This window comes from Giraffa tippelskirchi, chromosome 8, assembly GCF_054371585.1.
Source record: "Giraffa tippelskirchi isolate mGirTip1 chromosome 8, T2T-mGirTip1v1.2.pri, whole genome shotgun sequence".
In the NCBI taxonomy this organism is placed as follows: Eukaryota; Metazoa; Chordata; class Mammalia; order Artiodactyla; family Giraffidae; genus Giraffa; species Giraffa tippelskirchi.
The window spans coordinates 144,540,914-144,565,485 of NC_137282.1; the positions used below are offsets into that span (position 1 = coordinate 144,540,914).

A 24,572-nucleotide genomic window follows, 5' to 3' on the forward strand; every position below is an offset into this window, starting at 1 on the left:
TGATAAAAAGTTGTTGATTCTCGTTCTGAATTTTCCAACGATGAGATAATCTGCCTATGTGTTTGAACAAATGATAAACAAATTATGTGGCTGGGCAGAAGCTATTCAAATACTGAATGGGTTGTGAGACTTGATGTCTTACACGTTCCTTAAAAATCCTGATTTTCAATGGTTTACAGAAAATAAAGATTAAGTATTCTTTATTTCATTCTTACCAGTTATACAGATGATATGAAAAGAAGGCAATGGAAAAATCCAATGACAGCTCAGAGTATGGTTTTATCTTAGTGGGCTTCTCTGATCATCCCAAGCTGGAGATGGTGCTCTTCATAGTAAATTTTACTCTGTATTCAGTGGCTGTCCTGGGAAATTCAGCCATAATCCTTGTGTGTATATTAGACTCTCGACTTCATATGCCAATGTACTTCTTTCTGGCAAATCTTTCCTTTTTAGATCTCTGCTTCAGTACTAGCTGTATCCCCCAGATGCTGGTTAACCTCTGGGGCCCTGATAAGACCATCAGCTATGCGGGCTGTGTTGTCCAGCTTTTCTCTTTCCTTTCTGTTGGAGGAGTCGAGTGCATCCTTCTGGCTGTCATGGCCTATGACCGCTATGCTGCAGTCTGCAAGCCCTTGCATTATACGGTCATTATGCACCCACAGCTGTGCTTACGACTGGTGGCTGTGGCCTGGGGAAGTGGACTGGTCAATGCCATCGTCATGTCCCCACTGACAATGACTCTCTCCAGATGTGGTCAGCGACGAGTTAACCATTTCCTCTGTGAAATGCCAGCACTGATCAAGATGGCTTGTGTGGACGCTCGCGCAGTGGAAATGCTGGCCTTCACCTTTGCCATTCTCATTGTCCTACTGCCCCTCACTCTTATCCTTGTCTCCTATGGCTACATCACAGCAGCTGTGCTGAGGATCAAGTCAGCTGCTGGGAGATGGAAGGCCTTCAATACCTGTAGCTCCCACCTCACTGTGGTCTCCTTGTTCTATGGAAGCATCATCTATATGTACATGCAGCCAGGAAATAGCTCTTCCCAAGACCAAGGCAAGTTTCTCACCCTCTTCTACAACCTGGTGACTCCCATGTTGAATCCACTCATCTACACCTTAAGGAATAAGGAGGTGAAAGGGGCACTGAAAAAGATTTTGGGGAGGCAGCAATGAAATAGAGAGGTATGCTAAGTTACAATGTCCTAGGAAATTTTTTTCAAACATGACTATTTATTTTGTGCTTAAAATAACTTTAGCCAATGTATCAAACATTCTTGGATTTGTTTTTTAAATGTGTATAAATACACTGAAATGTATCCAGAGTCAACATGAATCAACCCAAAACCTTAGGTACACACAATATGGATGTAACTTTACCGTGTGAGCCACCAGGGAAGCCCACTATATATCCTAAGTTATAAAACTGAGTAGGTCCTTTCAAGCCTCTTAATAAAAACTTTGTAGCTATTTTCATCCTGATTTTTTAAATGGCAAAACTATTCCCTGGTGGCTCAGATGGTAAAGAATCTGCCTGCAATGTGGGAGACCCAGTTGGATCCCTGGGTCGGGAAGATCCCCTGGAGTAGGAAATGGCAACCTGCTCCAGTATTCTTGCCTGGGAAATCCCATGGACAGAGGAGCCTGGTGGACTACGGTCCCGGAGGTCGCAAAGAGTCAGACATTACTGAGAGACTAACACTACTACTACTATGGTCTATTGCTCCTTTGTAAATGAACCTGAGTCACACAGAAGATAACTGGAATTCAGAAGTGTTGTATACATATTTGAATCTTTTCTATTATCCACCAACAGTGCCTTTGTTAGAGTGTTTGGTGCATGTAGGGGTGACCTAATAACTAGCCCCAGCCTGTATCCTTTACTTGTACATTCTTTCAATCAAGCTGGATATGCCATAGACTCTATGTGAGAATTCTCACCATTCTCCCTAATGTTTCTTTATTATTAATACGATGACATCACCCCTTCCCACATTGTCCTGTGCAAATGCCCTGTCCAAATCCTTCCTGTGCTTCAGTGGTCAATATGTGTGTGTGTGCTTCATGGCTCAATCATATCTGACTCTTTGTGACCCCATGGACTGTAGCCCACCATGCTCCTCTGTCCATGGAATTCTCCAGGCAAGAACCCTGGAATGGGCTGTCATGCCTTCCTCCAGGGGATCTTCCCAACCCAGGGATCAAACACAGGTCTCCCGCATTGCAGGCAGATTCTTTAATATTTGTAAAATTATCTGGGACTCTTTGATTTTAAAATGCTCTGTCACTTCTTCTAAACTATTGTATTTTTATACAATGAAATGACCATTCTTCTGGTTAATTTTATTATACTTAGTTTTCTTATGTTTCCTATTAGACTGTAAGTTCCTCGATGATAGGGCTATTTATTTTTTATTCTTTCTTAGCACCATTCCAAGTACTGAGTTGCTAATAAAAATCTTATTTTTGGTGAAAACTTCAAAGTTCTTTCCAGTTTCTTTCCACTGGAGTATTTTATTGTATTAGGAGATCATTTTTTAAAAATTGTTATTCAAAGGAATGAATCTATAATATGAATCTATCCTTCATCATTATGAGGCTTATTGAAAATAATATTTATCAACTTGAGAAGGAGGGCACAAAATTCCACAGACATAGCTATTCACATCCATTCTGTGTGAAATTAAATATCACAATTAAAATTGATAAGAAAATTTAAATTTAAAGTATGTTTACTTTTTAAACATAAAAAGTGACTTCTTTTTTCTGGTTTCTTGTTTAAAATGCTATTTTTTCAAGAGGGAGGGGATATATGTATATTTATAGCTTACTCCTTGGAAGGAAAGTTATGACCAACCTAGACAGCATATTAAAAAGCAGAGACATTACTTTGTCAACAAAGGTCTATCTAGTCAAGGCTATGGTTTTTCCAGTGGTCATGGATGTGAGAGTTGGACTATAAAGAAAGCTGAGCACCGAAGAATTGATGCTTTTGAACTGTGGTGTTGGAGAAGACTCTCGAGAGTCCCTTGGACTGCAAGGAGATCCAGCCAGTCCATCCTAAAGGAGATCAGTCCTGGGTGTTCATTTGAAGGACTGATTTTGAAGCTGAAACTCCAATTCTTTGGCCACCTGATGTGAAGAGCTGACTCATTTGAAAAGACCCTGATGCTGGGAAGGATTGAGGGCAGGAGGAGAAGGGGACGGCAGAGGATGAGATGGTTGGATGGCATCACCGATTCAATGGACATGGGTTTGGGTGGCCTCCGGGAGTTGGTGATGGACAGGGAGGCCTGGCGTGCTGCAGTTCGTTGGGTCGCAAAGAGTCAGACACAGCTGAGCAACTGAACTGAACTGATAGCTGATTGATGTCTTTATACAGCAGAAACCAACACAACATTGTAAGCAATTATCCTCCAATTAAAAATAAAATTTAAGAAGAGAAAATTTAAAAATGCTATTTTTTCTGATGATTATGAAGAAAAATAAGAATTTTGTTTTGCTTTGTGTAATTAATAGTTTCTAAAATTCCAGAATTGATTGACTATCTGAAAAACAAAAATCTGTATCTACCAAACTTTTTTCCATCATAATTTGTAATGCCATTAACTGCTGTTATTACCATTCAAACTATGTCCCATATTAGAGAAGTATGGCAGCCTTTAGAACTATTATCTAATGAGTTCCTGTAACAGTCTCTAGTCACAGAAGAGTAAAATGAGGAATTTAATTATTCTAAGACATCAAACACATGCTTACCTGAGGAAACAAAGATGTTGAATTCTTTTTAAAAGTTTTAGTCAGATGATTTCTTAGGAACTTCACATGGGCATTTTCGTGAAAGTGCTGGATGGTCACCACCCACCAGAGAATGCACCCACTGAGGTCTGCCATTTCTTTGACAAAAGCTGAAGGAAAGGGGAGTGTCTAATTTGTAAGTTTGAAGGTGCTATAAGGCAAAGTTCCTTCTTAGTCCCCCAGATTGTTGCCTGCTATAACTTTTAGTGGTGAAAACAAATTGAACTTTTGTTTTGGAGACAGTTTTCTGACAAACATTGCAATGTCAGTATCAATTAAGCCAGGGTAGTTGATAGGGCTGTTTAGAACATCTGTGGCTTTACTAATTTTTTTTATCTAGCTCTATAAACTGCTGAGAAAGCAACTGACATATATGTTAAAATCTATTCGGCCATGGCTGTGGAATTGTCCTTGTCTCTCTTTAATTTTGTCAAGTTTTGCTAAAAAGAAAAAATGAGACCAGTGATATGTTTATTCTCGTGCATGTGAATAAAATCACTACGACATATTTTGGCAAAATAACTTGTAAATTTATTAATTCACTTGGCAATGAATGTTGGTTATGACTGCAAATCATATACGTTTGAAATGTATTGTGTATTGGTAGGATTCTGAATCTTATGTAAAAAATTACCTCTAGCCCTAATTCTTTTCAGATTGACCAAACTTATTGCATCAAAGGAGTGATTAGCCATCTATTTGGACACACATATGGAAATTCCTGGTCATGGTGGGGCAGAACCCCCTTAAGACTGTGAATAAACAATATAAAGATTTCATGTTTATAACATTTTCTGACTTAGAAGTCACATTTTGCCCCACACTTACTTTCAAATCACTGCAAACAATCAGTCCAGATAGTATTAACGTTGTATTTGATTCAAACATATTAAGATTAAACTGTCTAATCCTTAAACATCTCAATTCAATTCTTCATTTGTATGCTATGATATCCTTTTCATAGGGTGGGTGCAGGTTTTCATAAAATTATAAGATACCTCAGATATTATGAAAACTTTTCTATTTATGGATAGATTCTTGTCATTAATTTCTTATGGTGTATATAATAACTGTTAGCATCCAGATTTAGCCCAGAAAATACCCCAAGAGTGGGAAGTGATGGAAGGGTGAAAGAATCAACTTCAAGGACTTATGGTTTTCCTTCTTAAATGCAAAAATGATACCACTGCAAAAATTGGTGTAAGAATCTGAATAGATTATATTTCAAATCTTACGTGAACACATTGCCATATTATTTAATGTCAAGATGATTTAAAAAATTTCCAAGTTTCAATCAATCATCTTGTATTCAATCTATGACTATTTCTTTTTATCCTTTAAGTGCTCCTGGTCATGCAGCTCAAGAACTGCTGGGTTTTAAAGAAGGATTACTTGCTGTGTTTCTATGCAGCATCTGTTTTTTTTAATATCCAGTCTTCTGTTTCATCTAGGCAGTATACTGGAACTAGAGCAGTGAAGTCTACTGCGTTATTCAATTGGAGTTAGTGAGTTTGGGATCTTATAATGTTAGAAGTAGAGAAATGTAAGTAAGTCTCTGGGGAAAGTTTTTTGAAAGAATGCACAAGACCCAAATAGACTTTCATTTCTCCTTTCACTCCACCAGCCACATGATCATCCCGCACCCAACTTTGGCAAAACAACAACAAAACAGTGGTTTACTCCACTGTGAGGCTGAACAAAAAGAAAACCATACTCAAATACCAAAGTTAGTATGGTTGGTTAATGTACTGAAAATAGGAGGAATAGATGAAAATCTACATATTGAATTGTAAGACTACCCTATCCATGTTCTCCTATTGATTCTGAGATCACTATCAGACTTGTGTATCAATCTACCCGTGCTGCGGTTCAGGGGGTCGTGAAGAGTTGGACACGACTGAGCGACTGAAATGAACTGAATGGGGTCAGATGCCATGATCTTAGTTTTTTTTAATATTCAGTTTTAAGCTGACTCTTTCACTCTCCTCCTTCACCCGCATCAAGAAGCTCTTTAGTTCCTCTTTGTTTTCTGCCATTAGAGTGGTATCAACCACATATCTGAGGTTGTTGATGTTTCTCCTGCCTGTCTTGATTCCAGCTTGTAACTCATCCAGCCTGTCATTTCTCATGATGTGCTCAGTGTATAGGTTGAGCAAACAGGGTGATGGCAGACAGCGCTGTTGTACTCCTTTCTCAATCTTGAACCAATCAATTGTTCCATACAGAGTTATAGCTGTTGCTTCTTGACCCACATACAGGTTTCTCAGGAGACAGATAAGATGGCCTGGTATTCCCATCTCTTTAAAAGCTTTCCACAGTTTATTATGCTCAACACAGTCAAACACTTTAGTGTAGTCAGTGAAACAGAGGTAGATGTTTTTCTGGAATTCCCTAGCTTTCTCTATGATCCAGAGAATGTTGGCGATTTAATCTGGTTCCTCTTCCTTTTCTAAACCCAGCTTGGACTTCTGGGAGTTCTTGGTTCACATATGCTGAAGCCTAGCATGCAAGATTTTAGGCATGACCTTACTATCATGGGAGATGAGTGCAATTGTCCTATGGTTAGCACATTCTTTAGTACTAACCTTCTTGGGAATTGGGATGAGGATTGACCTTTTCCAGTCCTGTGGCCACTGCTGTGTCTTCCAGATTTGCTGACATATTGAATGCAACACCCTGATGGTATCATCCTTTAGGGTTTTGAATAGTTCTACTGGAATTCCATCATATCCATTAGCTTTATTAGTGCTTCCTAAGGCCCACTTCACTTCACTGTCCAGAATGTCTGGCTCTGAGAGACTGACCATACCATCATTATAATCTGGTTCATTAAAATATTTTTTGCACAGTTCTTCTGTGTATTCTTTCCATCTCTTCTTGATCTCTTCAGCATCTACTAGGTCTTTATTGTTTCTGTCTTTTATTGTGCCCATCTGTGGGTGAGACATTCCCTTGATATCTTCAATGAAGAGATCTCTAGTTTTTCTCTTTCTTTTGTTTTCTTCTAGTTTTATGCACTGTTCATTGAAGAAGTCCTTCTTGTCTTTCCATGCTGTTCTTTGGAACTCTGCATTTAGTTGGATATACCTTTCCCTTTCTCCTTTGCTTTTTGCTTCTCTTCTTTCTTTAGCTATTTGTAAAGCCTCCTCAGATAACCACTTTGCCTTCTTGCTTTTCTCTTTCTTTGGGATGGTTTTGTTAGCTGCCTCCTGCGCAATATTATGGCCCTCCAACCATAGTTTTTCAGGCACACTGTTTACAGATCTAATCCCTTGAATCTATTTGTTACCTCCACTGCATATTCATAGAGGATTTGATTTAAGTCATACCTGGCTGACCTAGTGGTTTTCTCTTCTTTTTTTAGTTTAAGCCTAATTTAGCTATGAGAAGCTGATGATCTGAGCCACAGTCAGTCCAGATCTTGTTTTTGCTGACTGTATACAGCTTCTCCATCTTCAGCTACAAAGAATGTAATCAGCTTGATTTCGATATTGACCATTTGATGATGTCCATGTGTAAAGTCATCTCCTGTGTTGTTGAAAAAGGATATTTGCTATGACCAGTGCATTCTCTTGGCAGAATTCAGTTAGCCTTTGCCCTGCTTCACTTTGTTCTCCAAGGCCAAACTTGCCTATTACTCCAGATATCTCTTGATTTACTATTTTTGCATTTCAGTGCCCTGTGATGAATAGAACATCTTTTTTTTTGGTGTTGGTTCTAGCAGGTCTTCTAGATCTTCATAGAACTGATCAACTTCAGCTTCTTTCAACATCAGTGGTTGGGGCATAGACTTGAATTTCTGTGATGTTGAATGGCTTGCCTTGGAAACTAACTGAGATCATTCTGTCATTTTTGAAGTTGCACTCAAGTACTGCATTTAGGACTCTTCTGTTGATTATGAGGGCTACTCCATTTCTACTATGGGACTCTTGCCCACAGTAGTAGATATAATGGTCATCTGAATAAAATTCACTCATTCCCATCCACTTTAGTTCACTGATTCCTAAGGTGTCGATGTTTTTTCTTGCCATCTCCTGCTTGACCATGTCCAGTTTACCTTGATTCATTTCATGCAATCCTTTTTGCAGCATTGGATTTTTCTTTCATCACCAGATACATCCACAACTGTACGTCATTTCTGCTTTGGCCCAGCCACTTCATTCTTTCTGGGGCTATTAGTAGCTCCCCTCTGCTCTTGCCCAGTAGCATATTGGACACCTTCAGACCTGGGGGACTCTTCTTTCAGTGTCATAACTTTTTGTCCTTTTATACGGTTCATGAGGCTCTCACGGCAAGTATACTGGGATGGTTTGCCATTCCCTCCTCCAGTGGATCTCGTTTTGTCAGAACTCTGTGCTATGACCAGTCCATCTTGGGTGGCCCTAAACAGCATGGCTCAAAGTTTTATTGAGTTCTGCAAGCCCCTTTGCCATAACAAGGCAGTGATCCATGAAGGGGAATCTCTACACATAAATAACTACAATCAAAACAATGAGATTATTTTTCTCTGATTATATTGCAAATACCTTTCAGCTTGGTAACATTCAAAGTTTGTAAAGATATAAGAAAATGGCACTCATACCTTGTATGTGGTTTAAAGTTTTGGAGGATGATTTTGCCAAATTACAGGTCTTTGACTCATTAATTTCACTTCATGGGATTAACTATTAGGATTATTTTTATAAGTATACATAAAGCTCTATGTAGCACAGTTACATTGTAGCTAAAAAAGGAAAGAGACTAAATGTCCATTGGTTGCATAGTGGTTAAATAAATGTTTGCAGAGTTGTAAAGTAACAGAAAAATCACACAAAAAACCCTGTTGTGTTTTATTGATATGGAAGACAAAATAAAATATTTAAGTATATTTTAAGTACATTTTATATTAAATATTTAAGCATATGTTTTGACTATATTGAACATACTAAAATTATATTAATTTTAAATTATATTTAAAACAATGTATTTAAGTTAACAAAAGTATTAAAATATAATTATGTTAAGTATATAAAATAAACTTTTCAAAAAGTTTCAAAATTTCAGATATAGTACATTCCCATTTCCATGGTTTACATAAATATGCAAAGATAATTAGAGAGTTTGAAAGAAGAGGATTTTCAGGTTTCATTCTTCTAAATTAAAAAAAATATTAACATAACCATATAAAAATGTAACATATAACCATAGTATATGTTACCTTAACATTTAAGAGGGTTATAAAATTTTGGAAGTGAATAAAAGCAATTTGACTTAAGTTTAATATTTAGGTTAGTCTCTAGAACAATTGTAACCTCCCAAAGAATACATATGTTTGCATCACATCCATAAAGCATAAAAATTATTGCAAGCAGGTACACATATGTGGTATAGAGCCCACGATTTTGTCTTTTAAAACAGGATCACATTGATTCAAAGCTCTACAGCTACCCAGATATCTGGCCCACATAATGTAACCACATAATTAAATTCATCACCTCATTATTTCCTCACAATACCCAGGAATTAGGTAGGAAATAAATAATTTTGTCTTTTTCAACAGATTGACATTTAGATAGAGAAAACATATGATTTTCAAAATCAAAGCAGAAAAATGATTTGTAGAATGGAGACTAAAAACCTATTACACTAGAAACTTTCATTTCCCTCTAAATTAAGCTTTACTTTGATTCCATAAGCTCAAATGGAACTTGTAAACAAAAAATATTTTTACACAGATGGCTAGGTTTAAAAAAAAAGAACAGAACACATTAGCTTGATTTCCTTCTTGGTATTTTTCAAGGTAAGAGTGTGAATAAGTTTGGGAAAAGGTTAGATGTAATAGTACATTGCTTTCTATGTTTAAATATTTTGCAGTTGTTTATATGAACATAAAATTGATAAATCCAACCAACCAAGAAGAAATGCAGGCTTTTGTTTGAGTCATTTGTTTTCTTCTTGTCTTCTAAGTGAAAAGAAAATATAATCTGCCAATTATTTCCTGAACAAGAGACTTATTTGTCTTAACAGTTATGTTCTAAAGATCAGAAAGAAAAGATGAAATTATAGATTGAAAAAACTGAAGAATGTGAAATGTTTGAATCTATTGAGAAAAGTAGTTTCTCTTAGGCCATTTCTATTTTCTTGTAATATTCAACCATGGCTACATTCACTCATGTGTTTCCCTCTGGATGATTATGGAAAATCTGAAGGGATTCTTAAGGTCATGATGAGGTCAATGAGTAATATTTAAAACTAGAGCAAGAGGGAGAGTGATTTTCAACTTCTGCTGCTCTTCACACAAGTTGGAAGGAAAACAAGACCCTAGAGATCTCATTATAATGACAGAACTGAACTACTGATAACCATGATCTTGTTTTCTCTATGTCCACAGGGATTCAGCTCTTTGAAGAGTAGAGCTGATTAACATGCTCTCCCCATGCTGCATGCAGTTATTAAAAAGTTCCAAATGAGTTTCATTATCACTCACAAAATGGAACAATCTCTAGGGTTACGTCTTAGAGGAGAATCAGTCAGTTAAGGACCGACTGCAGTGGAAAGCGAACATGACTCAGCTCCCATCACTGTTGTGTTCCCTTTGCTTTACAGTGGCCTCTAAAAGCTACTCAGCAGCCCTGAGGATTTACCCAACAACATCATGCACACCATCAAATCTCAACTTTCCCAACATAACTAGAATAACGATCCCCTTGTTTTAAATGGCATTTTGTTGAGCAGGGATTTAGTGGGAGTTTCTAGGAGACCTATTCTCTGATCAGTGACTTTTTGTTGTTCTTTTGTGCTTAATCTTCAGCAACAATCCCCATAAAAACTCCTAATGCAGAATTACTCTGGGGATTCAGAAAACTTTTATTTTTCAAACATATTTATAGTCATTGTGAAAGACAGTTGGTATATAAATAAACGTTATGTTATCTGTCTTTGAGGATTTCATAAGTAAGGGGGATGATAAAGAAAAGTTACAACATTGTGTCAAAATTACCACCCTATTTAAGACAGAGAAAGAGACAAACATTGTGTTATTGATTCTATTGTATTTTTTAATTGCACATTATTTCAAACCTACACCTCTAGTCCTAGGTTTTCTCACCAGTGAAATAGGAGTGTTACATGGGTTAGTGTAAGAATGAGGCTTGACCTTGTAATCTGTTATGGGCTTTATGACTTGAAGGACCTTTTAACTTATATGGTATTGACTAATTCTAGGAAGAGGTATGAAGGTATGAATCTTGATGGGAGGTGTGCTATGAATTCTGCCAACATTAGTTGGAGATTTTTCCCATAAAGAAGGTGGTAGCTGACTTCGTTAGGGAGAAATGAACAGTGCTTCCAAAATCAGTCCAATCCTGTCAGAGACTGAACAAATAAAAGATGTTTAAAAGTTATTTAATTCACCTGGTTGATTACTTTGATGACAAGTGTCCATTTCTAGAACTGTTTTCCCCTTTCAAGAGAAAGAAATTTTGGCATGATACTTCTCTTAAAAATCTCAGCCTAATAAATGGGTAGGGTGGAGGTAAGAGTGTGTATCTCTCTAAAAGCCTAAGCTAAAGAAAATAAGTTCAGAGATAGGAATCTCTTGAGGTTCACTGGAGACCCCTACTATGTGAAGTTTCTCAGTTCTCTCAGTCAGGGGCTGTTTTATTGCAGTGAGGCTGAGCACCCAGAGTGTGGCTCCAGATCAATTAGGACTAGAAGAGATTCATCCTCAATCAGGAATAATGTTTCTCTAAGCTAGAGTTTAAGGGGACTTCCCTGGTGGCTCAGTTGGTAAAGAGTCTGCCTGCAATGCAGAAGACACGAGTTCGATACCTGAATTAGGAAGGTCCCATGGAGAAGGAAATGGCAACCCACTCCAGTATACTTGCTTGGGAAATCCCATGGACAGAGGAGCCTGGTGGGCTACAATCCATGGGGTCACAAGAGTTGGACACCACCTCGTGACTAAAGGATTGGGGAGAGCATCTGTAGTTCCTCGGAACTCTGTCTTTGACAACTGGGAGAACCTTGGAAAGGTGGTTAGAGGTCTAAAGTTTGCAACAATATTGAATAGCAGAAACTAGGAGGGTTTAGTTTCACTTAGGAGGCTTCGTTTACTGTAATTAAGAATTTTGCTCATCTTCCTTATAGTTGACTCATCTAGAGTGTGAAAATGCTGCTTTGCCAGGTTAACTAAATCTGGATTGGACACAATTTCTTATTCTATCTCGGCCCCCTTTTGACTAGACGGGAAAGTCCCAGTTCGCCTATTAATAAACATAGAGTTAAGAGCTACTTGAGCAGAATGAACATCTGAAGGAATATCAGAGTTTTCAATAAAAACTATTTGAAGTCCATTGTAATATTCATGACCAGGTTCATCAGATTTTTGTGTGCAAGCCTGCTCCCATCCGGAGAAGGCAATGGCACCCCACTCCAGTACTCTTGCCTGGAAAATCCCATGGACGGAGGATTTTCCGTCCGTGGGGTTGCTAAGAGTCGGACACAACTGAGCAACTTCACTTTCCCTTTTCACTTTCATGCACTGGAGAAGGAAATGGCAACCTACTCCAGTGTTCTCGCCTGGAGAATCCCAGGGACGGGGGAGCCTGGTGGGCTTCCGTCTATGGGGTCACACAGAGTCGGACAGGACTGAAGCGACTTAGCAGCAGCAGCAGCACAATGAATACATGTTCTCAATTGTATTCTTAGGGAAATCACTTCTAGAAGTATAATTTCTACTATCATGTAGAATGTTTTAATAACATGCAGTAAAGGCTTTTGTATCAATGTTCAATTCATCCTGTAGATTTAACATTCTTGATTACTCTTATAATTAGATTTATATTTAAATTTAAATATATGTCTCATATCATTTGCAATTTCTTTCCCATTGTGTCATCTATGAATCTAATCAGGCTGCCTTCTTTGCCTTCATCTCAGGTTATTGATAACTGCATATTAAGAGAATTAATATTTATATCCTATTACAGTAAACATCTCTTTGAGGAATGTTTTTCTATTAATCAACTTAAACTAGACATGAACAAATAGAACTCTATTTTCCTAATGTTATAAAAGTATATCATGAAAAATATTCTCAAATTTTAGACTGCAGGTAGGATGATATTTATATTCAAAACATTTCTCTACGATATCAATCTGACATCTCTATAAAAATGAGATATGTAGGTGAGCATGTAGAGAAATTAGAACCTTTGTACACTGCTCAGTTCAGTTCAGTCGCTCAGTTGTGTCCAACTGTTTATGACCCCATGAATCGCAGTATGCCAGGCCTCCCTGTCCATCACCAATTCATGGATGGAATGTAAAATGGTGCAGTCACTATGGAAAACAGTAGGGTAGTTCTTCAAAAAAATTAAAGATAGAATTTCCACATGATCCAGCAGGCAGTTCTCCAAAATTTAAAAGTAGAATTTCCATATGATCCAGTAATTCCATTTCTAGGAGTATACCCAAACTGAACTGAAAGTGGGGTCTCAAACAGATATTTGTACACCCATGTTCAAGGCAGTATTATTCACAATAGCCAAAAGGTGAATGCAGACAAGTGTCCTTTGAAAGATGAATGACCAAACAAAATGTGGTATATTCATACAATTAAGTGATATTCAGTTTTTAAAAAGGAAGGGGATCCTTACATGCTACAAGATAGATGGATCTTGAAGACATTATGCTAAGTGAAATGTCAGTCACAAAAATACACAAATACTTTATAATTCCACTTCTATTAGGCACCTAGAGTAATCAAAATCATAGAGACAAAAAGTAGAATGAAGGTTGCCAGGAGCTTGAGTGAGGGTAGAACAGGTATTTATTGTTTAATAGGCATAGAGTTTTAGTTTTGAAAGATGAAAAATATTCTGGAGATGGATGGTGGTGAAGGTTACACAAAAATATGATTGTATTTAATGCCCTTGAACAGTACACTCAAATATGGTTAAAATCACAAATATTATGTTATATATTCATCACCATAATTTAAAGAAAGCAACATTCAGGATGTGCTGTTGTGCTTAGTTGCTGAGTCCTGTCCGACTCTTTGTGACCTCATGGACTGCAGCCCTCCAGGCTCCTCTATCCATGGGGATTCTCCAGGCAAGAATACTGGAGTGGGTTGCCATGCCCTCCTCCAGGGAAATTCTAAACCCAGGGATCGAACCCAGCTCTCCTGCATTGCAGGTGGAAACAATTACTTGGATTAGGAAAGTAAAGTTCTCAGAATTGCAAATAAATTAATAAACAAAATTAGCTTACATTTACAATTCGTAAAATTAGACCTTATTCTAAATGAACATATTTGTTATATTTTTAACAATCACAAAGTAACTAAAAATAACTTATAGAATTTCCCTGTAAATCATTTTCTACCAATATAAAATCAAACCTAACAAATGAAATCGCTGAATCAATTAATCCTTTATTAAGAAAAATTAAAAGCTATTTCATTTTTCTTCTATATTCTCAGAATTTATCAAATTTTACTGACGTTGGTGCTGAAATGCACATCTGCTTCTAAATATTTGATAATTTATCTATTTGGACCTTTAGCAGTGAATTCATCTCCAATGAGGAAAGTATTGTCTTGTGTTTTCAATACACTCTTATTAGCATTTTGCTTCCAGTTACTCTTTTAATGACACTTATTTCTCATAAGAAAGAGAATGGAAATCAGAACTTGACATATCTGATTTATTTCTTGTATCAGCATTATTCTGTGGCAAAAGTACATGATATTACTGTGATGTTTTAAGGAAAAACATAATAAATGTATGTTTCAATTGTATTTTCTAAATGTGTAATGTATTATAGAAGAAAACAAGGGAGAGAAAAAGATAGAAGCACAATTAAATATCTATAATGTGAACAAATCACTCAATAATCCAAAGAACCAACTGATATCTAAGCACATGTTACTTCCTCAACACTTTGATGACTCCTAAAGGTGATACGGTAAGATGTGGCAGTGGTGGTGGTTTAGTCGCTAAGTCATGTCTGACTCTTGCGACCCCATGGACTGTAGCCTGCCAGGCTCCTCTGTTCATAGGATTCTCCATCCCATAGTGGGTTGCCATTCCTTCTCCAGGAATCAAACCCAGGTCTCCTGCATTGCAGGCAGATTCTTTACTGACTGAGCTATGAGGGAAGCCCAATGGATGTCCCTGGTGGCTCATGTGGTAAAGCGTTTGCCTACAATGCGGGAGACCTGGGTTCAGTCCCTAGGTTGGGAAGATCTCCTGGAGAAGGAAATGGCAACCTACTCCAGTATTCTTACCTGGAAAATCCCATGGACGGAGGAACCTTGTAGGCTACAGTCCATGGGGCCACAAAGAGTTGGACACGACTGAGCAACAAGGTAAGATGTACACTGTGGTAATCCAATACTTATGGTATAGACTATGTTCTCTCAAGAAGACTAAAATGCAATGAAGCTATTGTGCACGAAATATGTGTATGAAACAAAAAATCATTAAAGATGTGCTATTTTAAACTGTAGGCTGTGTTTTGGAGTTTATGAGAATACTGAAAATATTAATAAATGGGGAGAATTATGAACAAAATTTCAAGGAAGTGAAAATTAATTAGCCCTAATGAATGCCTAGGATTTGATCTATGAAGGAAATAAAAAAGGATGTTTCAAATGAGGAGGAAAACATGAGGGTAGAGAATGGAAGGACTTCCCTGGTGCCTCATATGGTAAAGAATCTGCCTGCAATGTGGGAGACCTGGGTTTGATACCTGGGTTGGGAAGGGATCCCCTGCAGGAGAGCATGGCAACCCACTCCAGTATTCTTGCCTAGAGAATCCCCATGGGCAGAGGAGCCTGGCAGACTGCAGTCCATAGGGTCACAGAGTCAGACATGACTGAGCGACAAAGCGCAGAGAATGGAAAACCAGAGTTTAATTCTAGAATAAAAATCATTGTGGTTTTTAATATTATGTTTACATGACTGTGGTATTGAAAATTTTAAACTAGGGTTGTGAACTTCATATCCAAATTTAAAGTTGTTATGTTTCAGGGTTTTGGTAAATTTCCTCTAATTGTATGAAAAAAAGTGTGTGTGTGTGCTTGTATTACCAGAGAAATGATTGCTAGCTTTTGTCATATTCTTAGAAAGGTCTAAGTTATACCAACTTTTACAAACATAAAAATAAAGTTGAAAATATTGAGGTTATACAGTTTCTGGTGAACTGGAAGACTAATTCTGGATACTTGTTCAATAAATAGGTTTAGGCAACCAAAGACTAATGTAACTTCTCATCAATAAACTTTTATTTGTGGGAGGTAATCAAAATAGTTGTGGCTCACCTGGTAAAGAATCCGCCTTCAATGCGAGAGACCTGGGTTCGATCCCTAGGTTGGGAAGATTACCTGGAGAAGGGAAAGGCTACCTGCTCCAGTATTCTGGCCTAGAGAATACCATGGATTCTATAGTGTATGTGGTTGCAAAGAGTTGGACATGACTGAGAAACTTTCACTTCACGATCAAAATAGTTCTCTGAGGAATAATGAAAACAGGACTAGTTGAAGAGAAGCTAGTAAATGGCATAAACATTAGCATTTACAAAGTTTATCAGCATATTCCTCATGTTAGATAACAAAAATTCAACCAAATAAATTTTAAAGATCTAGTTGGCTTTATTGAATGTTTCATGAATCAGGTAGCATCTCACCGAGCAAATAAAAAATAGCTCTGGCTAACTGTAGAAAGGAAAAAAAATTAAAGGCATAAAAGGGGCAAAACAACAACAATAAACACCCAAAACCCAAAGGGAATTATTAGCAAAAAATGCATTGTTTCAGGCAAGATTGCCCTTAGTGCTAATGAGTAATTCCAGGTTGTCTGAGTAAAGGTTACATTCTTGGTGGATTGAGATGGCAGTTATGTTAGGTATTTAGCCTTTGTTTGGTTACATGGACTTAAAGTATAACTTATTCCATTTGGGGCCTATTTTTTCTTTTTAATATTTATTTCCTGATTGAGAAGACTCTTATCACTAACCTTTTAAAGGCCTCCTTTACCTCTTTGTTTCTAAGTGTATATATCAGGGGATTCAGCGTGGGTGCAACAATTCCATAACAGAGGGAAACCATCTTTCCCCGGTCCTTGGAGCTGGGTGATGGAGGTTGCAGGTACATGGAGATGGCTGTACAATGAAAAAGTGACACCACAATCAGATGGGAGCCTCAAGTTCCAAATGCTTTTTGTCTGCCTTCAGCAGATCGGATCCTCAACACTGCTCGGGCAATAAAAGCATATGATATAACAATAAGGGTCAAGGGTACCAGATGGAACAGCACACTTACAAAGAAGAGTTCAGCCTCATTTGCTGTGGTGTCAACACATGACAATTTGAGCAGAGCAGGGACTTCACAGAGAAAGTGATCTAGTACAAAGGGGCCACAGAGTGGCAGCTGGAGAGTCAGGGTGGACAACCACACTGAGTTGCTGAAACCAGTAATCCAGGATGCAGCTGCCAACTGGAGGCAGAGCCTTTGGTGCATGATGACTGAGTAACGGAGAGGCCGACAGATAGCTACAAACCTATCAAAGGACATGATGGCCAGCAGAACACATTTGGTGGCCCCCAAAGCCAGAAACATGAACAGCTGGGCCACAGAGCCACCATAACTAATTACCTTCCTGGTGCTATGTAAATTTACCAGCACTTGTGGAACCACTTGTGGTGTAGCAAAGATCTAGGAGGGACAGGTTGATAGGAAAGAAAAACACGAGAGTCTGGAGTCCAGGCGTGACACTAGAATAATGGTCAGATTCCCAAAGATAGTCACTATGTAAGAAATGAAGAAGACTACAAAGAGTGGAAGCTCCAGCTGTGGTTGATCTGAGAAGCCTAAGAGGATGAACTCTAGGGGGATGCTCTCATTTACTGGAGTCATGATCAGTGTTTCAATTCTTGGTTTCCTGAAAGATAAAAATTCAGAGGTCAATGAACATATATTTGTTGACTATTTCTCTTATTTATAATCACTTTCCTACCTATTTCAGTCACTCATTCATGTCCAATTCTTTGCGACCCCATGGACTGCAGCACGCCAGGCCTCCCTGTCCATCACCAACTCCCAGAGTTTACTCAGACTCATGTCCATCGATTCGGTGATGCCATCCACCCATCTCATCGTCTGTCATCCCCTTCTCCTCCCACCCTCAATCCTTCCCAGCATCAGGGTCTTTTCAAATGAGTCAGTTCTTCATATCAGGTGGCCAAAGTATCGGAGTTTCAGCTTCAGCATCAGTCTTTCCAATGAATATTCAGGACCTATCTCCTTTAGGATGGACTGGTTGGATCTCCTTGCAGTCCAAATGACTCTCAAGAGTCTTCTCCAGCACCACAGTTCAAATGCATCAATTCTTCAGCACTCAGCTTTCTTTACAGTCCAACTCTCACATCCATTCATGACTACTGGAAAAACCATAGCTTTGACTAGACAGACCTTTGTTGGCAAAGTAATGTCTCTGCTTTTTAATATGCTGTCTAGTTTGGTCATAACTTTTCTTCCAAAGAGTAAGTGTATTTTAATTTTATGGCTGCAGTATTTTAATTTCATGGCTGCAGTCAGCATCTGCAGTGATTTTGGAGCCCCCCAAAATAAAGTCTCTCACTGTTTCCACTCTTTGCCCATCTATCTGCCACGAAGTGATGGGAGCGGATGCCATGATCTTAGTTTTCTGAATGTTAAGGTTTTTTTTTTTTAATTAATTAATTTATTTTAATTGGAGGCTAATTACAATATTGTAGTGGTTTTTGCCATACATTGACATGAATCAGCCATGGGTGTACATGTGTTCCCCGCTCCCACCTCCCTCCCCACTCACTCTCCTCTTTCACTTTCAACAAGAGGCTCTTTAGATATTCCTCACTTTCTGCCATAAAGGTGGTGTCATCTGCATATCTGATGCTATTAATATTTCTCCTGGCAATCTTGATTCCAGCTTGTGCTTCATCCAGCCCAGTGTTTCTCATGATGTACTCTGGATATAAGTTAAATAAGCAGGGTAACAATATACAGCCTTGACATATGCCTTTCCTGATTTGGAAATAGTCTGTTCTTCTATGTCCAGTTCTAACTGTTTCTTCCTGACCTGCATACAGATTTCTCAAGAGGCAGGTAAGGTGGTCTGGTATTCTCATCTCTTGAAGAATTTTCCACAGTTTATTGTGATCCACACAGTCAAAGGCTTTGGCATAGTCAGTAAAGCAGAAATAGATGTTTTTCTGGAACTCTCTTGCTTTTTCCATGATCCAACGGATGTTGGCAATTTGATCTCTGGTTCCTCTGCCTTTTCGAAATCCAGCTTCAACATCTGGAAGTTCATGGTTCACATACTGTTGAAGCCTGGCTTGGAGAATTTTGAGGATTGCTTTACTAGTGTGTGAGATGAGTGCAATTGTGCGGTAGTTTGAGCATTCTTTGGCGTTGCCTTTCTTTGGGATTGGAATGAAAACTGACCTTTTCTAGTCCTGGGGCCACTGGTGAGTTTTCCAAATTTGCTGGCATATTGAGAGCCATTATTTGTCAGTTAACAGAGATACTCAGTGAAGAGAATTACAAACGTTTTTGCCCTCAAGCAGCTCACAAATCAGAGGCTGAAGTAGAGATAGTATACAAAGACTAGTAAATGTTTCAGTCATCTACTGCTGGGTAAAAAACTTAATGGCATGAAATTCTATCCATTTTATTATGCTCATGGATTCTGTGAGTGACTTTGGACAGGGCACAAAGGAGAAAGTTTGGCTGTGCTCTACAATGTCTGGGAAAACTTAGGCTACGGGGACTAGAATTCTATGGAGACATCTTCACTTTGTTGATCTGAAACAATAAAACAGCTAGTTGTTTTACCAACAAAATGGATTTATTTTGGAACAACAAAGAATAGCATTTAGGCAGGATGGAATCTATGGGAAACCACAGACAAGTCCAGAGAACAAAGCAGAGGAAAGCTCTTTTATAGGGAAGGGCAGTTGGGCGGAGCTGCTATAAACAAGGAGTCCATTGGAAGAAACTGGGAGTTTGAAGTGTACTGGCTTTTCACTGGCTGAGTTGTGGCACTCTCTTATTGGCTAGGCTTTTGCCTGGCAGTGGGAAATTCTTTCTTGCTCCTGCTGGATAGTCAAGTAATAACTGTCTTCCTTTTGGAGACACCAAGGTACCATCTCTTCTTTTTGGGTCAGCAACTGACCTGGGGTGGTAGGGCTGAGAGAGTGCCCTACAGCCCCCTAACTCCATTTAAAATAAGGGTTCTGCTTATTAATTTTCATAACTTGTAAGTCTAGCAACTGGGTTGGGATAATTGGAAGACTAGACTCTTGCTGGGAATGTTAACCAGGGCACTGCTAGTAGCCTCTCCATGTGGCTGGACTAAGCTTCCTCACGGAACGGTCTCAGGGTAGTCAGACTTCTTAACATGGTTGCTCAAAACTCTAAGAGTGAGTTCTAACCAACAAGGTGAAAGCTGCATGTCCTGTTAGGACCTAGCCTTTTGTGTCACAATGTCACTTTTGTCATACTCTATTAGTTAAACAGTCACAAGCTCACAGACATCGCTCATCTTCAACCAAGACAGAGTAGCATAAGTCTGGATAAGGAGGAAGTGGGAGACTCTGAACATGACAGATATTTCTCCTTGGCTGCCTCACACTCTCACCCTCTTCCCCTCTCTACCTTAGGTCACCTTAACAGTAACAAACAGGAATATGAATGCTCAAAAAATAGCTGGAGAAAAAGAAAATTAAGATAGGCCCAAGATTTATCCTCCTTTTCACAGATCCTGACATGGCAAATTAAGGTACAATGCCCAAGGTTTTTGCAGTAAGAGATGGAAAACATCCCTTATTTCCTAACATAGTATCTTAGGGAATTTATTTGAATTTCATTTAATCAAATGTCAAAATAGGATAATACTCCTGCCTCCGCCCCCCCACCCCCCAGATGATACTACTAAACTCAGGCAATTAAAGATAGTCGAGAAAGTTCCTTTTGGACCAAAATTTCTATGTGATCTGTTGTTATGCTTTTACATTTTTCTGAATTCCTAATTCCAATGATCACTCAGCACAGCTTAGGTCTTTCAGTTACTAACCAGTTGTATCTTGGGCATCTTTGCTAATGTGGGGAGTCAGCAGTGTTTAGGTGGCTTTCCTGATCCTATTCTTCTAATAGGTCATTTACTTTGATCTGTTTCTTGTTTCTATTCTATTTCTTCTCAAGTTTGTAATTAAGATTTGTATTCCTATTTATATTTTTAAATCTCCATTCACAGTAATAAATATAGGAGAAGATTTGTATAACTGAATGAACTTTATAATTGATGGTCAAATTCTGTGCCTAGTTTTTAAACTGTATCTTGTGTTCTTTCCTACAGAAAAGAAAAACATTTTTATAAAAGTGTACAAACTCAATCAGGATTTAAAAAAAAAGACACGATGAGAAGAAAATGGCCAAACAGCAGTGATATTAAGAGAACCCAGCAGTTAAGACAATTTTCCCAATTGCATAAAAAAAAAAACAAAAAAAAACTTTAAAAGTGGCCTGGCAAAATTCACAGTTCATGTGGGATAGTAATTCTAGTAGAGTAAGTATATTTCATTCTTCCTTAGAAGGATCTGACATAACTGCTTAAAGAACAAACATAACTACTCCCATTTCCCACTAAGTCACTGCACAGGAGTTGTGGACGGTTGTCTTGACCTCCTATTTTCCATCTAATTTTAAGAAAGGATGAGGGTTGCCTCCACCCCTTGGTATGCATTTAAAAACATCTGGAATGAGTGGTACAGACTAATTCCCCTGTGCCAGGGGAAGCAGTTTAGAGCTCAGGCTTTGAGTGTGAGTCTAGGCTCCACAAGTTACCATTTTGTGTTATGGGGCAACTCATCTAACCCTTGGTGCCTCAGTTTCCTCCTCAGGAATGAAAAACTAGCAATACCACTTACTTCACAGGATTGTTATAAAGATCAAATAAGAGTAACACACAAAACTTGCTTATAGTCTCCACTAGATAATGAACTACTACCTCGAGAATAGAGAAAGGGCTGATTTCATCTTTTTGTACTATTTATCACACAGTGATAAATGAAGATTGGGTATGCAATCAATGCCTGACAAATCACTGAAATAATTCATCTCTGGTAGAAATTGGTAACAGCTCAAATTTCTTTCTCACTATTAAATATTAATGTTGTAAACAGAGTTCACCTAGTTTAAAATAATCTAGTCTCCAGGATCTTTAAGTTCATCTGAATATGTTGGTTCTTACCAATATAGTTAAGTTTCAAGACCTGGCTCAACAAGTGTGGGCCATTTCAGAACCTTCGCAAGTAAGGCTATAGATATTTTTCCTGAGGGCTGTCAAGTGCCTGGCACTATCCAAAATGCTTTGGGCAATTCAAAAGAATCACAGAGCACACAGCTGGAGGAAATATTATAGAAATTTGAGGCTTGGAGAAGTTGACTGATTTGCATATCTAACAGCATAAAAGTAACAGATGTACAGGTAAAGTCAAACTCTGACTCCCGGTCCACAGTGTCCTTTCGACTGTGGAAATTTAGTATTAAAGCATATGAGAATTGAAGAGAAATGTAAGCCCATAGTGGAGAAGGATATGGCAACCCACTCCAGTATTCTTGTGTGGAGAATCCCAGGGATGGCGGAGCCTGGTGGGCTGCCGTCTATGGGGTCGCACAGAGTCGGACACGACTGAAGCGACTTAGCAGCAGCAGTAAGCCCATAGTACCTGACTTGACAGATTTATTTGGTGTACAATACTGTCTTGTTGCTCAGTTGCTCAATCATGTTCAACTCTTTGCGGTCCCATGAACTACAGGGTGCCAGGCTTCCCTGTCTCCCAGAATTTGCTCAAATTCATATCCACTGAGTCGATGATGCCATCCAACCATCTCATTCTCTGTTTTCCCCTTCTCCTCTTGCCCTCAATCTTTCCCTGCATCAGGGACTTTTCCAGTGAGTTGGCTGCTCTCATCATGTGGCCAAAGTATTGGAGCTCCAGCTTCAGTATCAGTGCTTCCAATGAAAATTCAGGGTTGATTTCCTTTAGGATAGACTGATTTGATCTCCTTGCAGTCCAAGGGACTCTCAAGAGTCTTCTCCAGCACCACAGTTCTTAGTAGTGTGGCTTGTTGAAAGATGAAAAGTAAACTCAACCTCACTGTTTGAGGTCTTTTCTGGGAGATTGCAATCTTGATCCAGGTGAGTGGAAATGCAGGGATTTTTTGTCCAGCAGGCTCAACAGGCAGTTGAGAAGTACTCTGCCGAATATGCTGTGAGGAATTCTACCAACGTGCGCTGCTGTTGCTGGCTGTGGGCAGGCTCCTGCAGGATCACAGCTCTGCCCTGCTTCTGAGCAAGTCATCTTCTCTCCTCCTTTCTGAGTGATTCATCCAGGAGCCAGGGTCCAAAGCCTCAAAGTCTGACAATGAATTGTCAGTCGGAGATTATACTTGTAATCTAAATTTAAATTTTAAGGAGAAAAAGAAAAACTATCCTTTGAAAAGTGAAAAGATGTTGTCAAATGTCAAAAGCGAATACAAAAAAAGATGAGCTCAAACTAAATTGATACCCAGGAAGTAGTTATGGCACAGTATCAATTCCAAACACTGAGCAGGTGACTTGATCACCTGGGAGGTGAATTTCCAGTCATTTGGGGGGGAGTACTTTTATCTTTTTAAAATACATTTTTCTGCATCCAATATGTTACATAATAAAAAATTAACACACCTCCCCCCCAAAAAAGAAAGAAAAGGTACAAAAGAGCAAAGAAAGGATATGATCCATGTTCTCAAACTATGTTTTCTAAGAAACAAGAAGTACATTTAACTGCATGAGAAAGAAAATGCAAGTAATAAAATTCTACTTTTTAAAGTTTTAAATTTGCCAATATATGAAATGTAAAACCCTGTGCAGAAGAAGCTGCACTGATATAATTACCAAAGAGGATGCTGTTAGGGGCTCTGATTCAAAACAGAATACACACTCAGTTTCTACCGACATCAAAGACAAACAAAATCCTTACAAACAGACTTTTATATAGGAAAGTTCTTTAATGTCCCTTAGATTGATTTCACCTCCTCTGTGAAGACTCTACCCTTGCTTACATGAGGGTATCCCACAGTCCTTTGAACTATCATAAATTACTGCATTAGATTCTTAGGCAGAACTTCCCAGGTGTCTCTTTTTCCTAACACTGAAGTTACTTGAAATTTGGGACTTTTTTTTCCTTCATCATTCATTGTCACTCGCTGGTACCTGATATCAGGCTTCAGACACCCTGGATTTCCATAAACTTGAATGGTAATTATATATTTTATATTTATAAGGTATAAATATCCTGTATTCAATTCCTGATTTCATTCGTTATCATCTGAGTGATGAGGGGCTAACCCTAATCTCTCCACTCCCTCAGCTGAAACATTGGGACAAGAATCCTGGCCTTGGAGGTTCTTTTACAGGTACTCAGGGAAGTAAGTAGTGGCATATATCTCAGCAGATGGTCTGATTTTATGAATTTTCATGATACTTTCAAAACCCTTCAATATACATTATCTCCTAAAGAGAAATACCCATTGCCACTGGAACAATTCCCTTCTCTGGGTCTCAATATCTCCTCCTGTAAATGAAGGATGTTAGGCTAGATTTCATCCATCCCTTAGTGAGCCTTCTTTTCTGAGAAATTTGTTCTCAGGTGGCACTGAGGAATAGTCCAAAGTGGCATTAATCTTTTCTCTGACCAGCTTGT

At 38.5% G+C, this 24,572-nt stretch overlaps 2 pseudogenes across 1 annotated transcript; one reads left to right on the forward strand and one right to left on the reverse strand.

Annotated features, from left to right (window-relative positions):
* Positions 1–245: 245 nt before the first annotated feature.
* Positions 246–1,175, forward strand: LOC145518474 (putative olfactory receptor 2W6 pseudogene; annotated as a pseudogene).
* Positions 1,176–16,764: 15,589 nt separating this feature from the next.
* Positions 16,765–20,738, reverse strand: LOC145518472 (olfactory receptor 2B6-like; annotated as a pseudogene). The gene has a single exon (XR_014062918.1). The product of XR_014062918.1 is annotated as an olfactory receptor 2B6-like (transcript).
* Between the last annotated feature and the right edge of the window lie 3,834 nt (positions 20,739–24,572).